General features: G+C 58.2%; 1 protein-coding gene across 1 annotated transcript in view; it reads left to right on the top strand.

Annotated features, from left to right (window-relative positions):
* LOC104132026 (tripartite motif-containing protein 35-like) overlaps nt 1-2,325 on the top strand; it is a 31,841-nt gene that overhangs the window by 28,381 nt on the left and 1,135 nt on the right. The window lies entirely within an intron of this gene.

Raw genomic sequence — 2,325 nt, 5'->3', positions numbered from 1 at the left:
CAGAGGTGGGATGGAGATGCCTCTCTGGAGAGCAGGAGAAGACAACAGCCACAGGGAGCCCTTGGGGATGGCAATGGCACGTCCTGGTGACACCAGGGCAGGAGGGAGGCCGGTCTGGGACCCCCCCAGCAGCTCGTGACCAGCCCAGCTTCTGAGCCATCCCCTGGGCGACCTGGCAGAGCAAAGCAGAGACGTTGCCGTGAGATCCTTCCCAGCGGGAGATGGTGGAGCGTCTGCCTTCCACCGGGGGCGGTGGGGATGCCCCCTCCTCTCCCAGTTACCAGCAGGCAGTGGTCCCAGTGCCTCATCAGCCTCCAACCCTGACGCTGAGGGCAGGGTTGATCTCCGCTATGGCCTGACCAGGCTTTCCAAGCGTGGATTTGGGTCTGGAGGGAACCGTGTCTCTTCTTTCACCCCGAGACCCCGCAGTCCCGGGGGTACCAGCCCGGGTAGGGGAGCACGGGGTGGGGGGGGCAGTGGGGCGAAGGAGGCGGAGGGGGCTGTTCTGCTGTGGCACGAGCTGTCCTTTTTGTACACAACGTTGTAAATAAACTGCCTTGGCGTTTCTTTTGTTTTCTCATGATCCGTGCAGGGTCTTGTGTGTGGGGTTATTTTTTTTTTTGGAGGGTTGGGGGGAGCATCCCAGTGTCATTTACACTGGGAAGTGGAAAGGGACTGGGGGGAGAAATCAGGGTGGGAGGCAGCACGTGCATCAGGGAGACAGCTCTGTTTTACCCCAGTTCCCCCCAAACCCCCAGCCTGGTGGGATGGCGGCAGATTTGGGCTCCTTTGACCCTCCTTGCACCCAGCACCCCAGGCTCACCCTAGGCACCCCTGGGGCATGCAGAGGTGATGCTCTCCAACCCCCAGACCCAGAGCAGGGAGCTGGAGCCAAATTTCAGCCCCGCGCTGGGAGATGGAGAGGAGTTGGCCCGGCGTGGTGAGGAAGCATGGAGGTAGCCGGACATGTGCCAAGGTCTATGCCAAGGCCAGATGACCCATTGGTCCATGCATGGAGCAGGCAAGAGCAAAACGTCATGGCCTCGATGACAGGAGAGGAGCCGGCAGGGGTTCTTCTCCAACCCTAAAGAGAAGGTGGTACCAACTCCTATCCCATCTTTTCTCAGCCAGAGAGAGAGATGATGGCACCAAAATTTAGGACCAGCCACCCAGAGTAGCCACGTGTCCATTCCTCCTGCACCAAGGAGGTCCCCCCTGACCTGGTCCTCTCCAATCTGGGCTAAGGAGGTCCTCCCTGAAACTGAGAAGCCTTGGCAGATGGGTGTCCAGCTAAGGAGTTCCTCCCTGAACCTGAGAACCTCCTGTCCAACCAAGGAGCTGGTGGCCCCATGGGTGTGGGATTCGGTGCCAACATTAAGACTAACCCCAGGAGGGGATTCAGACCTCCCTGTGAACACAGCAGCCATGCTCAGGGCTTCCCATCGCGCTCAGGTGCAACAGCAAAGGGGCCATACCAAAAGGGACCACACAAAAAAGGACATGGAGTCAGTGCTGAGGTGGCAGAGTCCACCATGGTCATGCAAATTGGTGGGACATGAGTTAGCAGCCCCCAAGAGCCATGGGGGAGAGGACCTGGGGAGAGCAGAAGAGCTCGTTACACCCAAGAAGGGAGGAGAAGCCACAGGCTCAAGAAGGCGGCAAGGTGCATGCACCTAGTACGGATGACAGCAACAGGAGTCTTGCAGCACCCAGAAGCTCTGAGGAGGGTAGCAGAGAAACAGGGAGCAGAGCCAGGAGGGCACAGCTCTCTCTGGGGACGAGCCAGGGGGTGTTGGGGGGAAAAATGAGTCTCCAGGGTAAGAGGATGATGATAGGGGCACAGCTGATGGCACCAACACCGTCAGGAGGTGGCTGTTTGGAGGAGGCCATCCAAAGAGGACTAGGATGAGTCAAAACTCTGGTGAGACCTCCCCTGGAGCCCTGCGTCCAGCTCTGGAACCCTCAGCACAAGAAGGACATGGAACAGTCAGAGCGGGGCCAGAGGAGGGCTACTAAAATGATCCGAGGGCTGGAGCCCCTCTGCTCTGAGGCCAGGCTGGGAGAGTTGGGGGTGTTCAGCCTGGAGAAGAGAAGGCTGAGGGGAGACCTGATTACGGCCTTTCAATACCTAAAGGGGGCCTATAGGAAAGATGGGGAAAATCTTTTTAGCAGGGCCAGCTGTGACAGGACAAGGGGTAATGGTTTTAAACTAAACCAGGGGAGGTTTAGACTGGATATAAGGAAGAAATTCTTTACAATGAGGATGGTGAAACCCTGGAACAGGTTGCCCAGAGAGGGGGTGGAGGCCCCATCCCTGGAAAAATT

This window comes from Egretta garzetta, unplaced genomic scaffold, assembly GCF_000687185.1.
Source record: "Egretta garzetta isolate BGI_Z169 unplaced genomic scaffold, ASM68718v1 scaffold218, whole genome shotgun sequence".
Lineage (NCBI taxonomy): Eukaryota > Metazoa > Chordata > Aves > Pelecaniformes > Ardeidae > Egretta > Egretta garzetta.
Note: the sequence above shows the minus strand (reverse complement) of the source record. Positions and strands in the feature narration are given on the sequence as shown.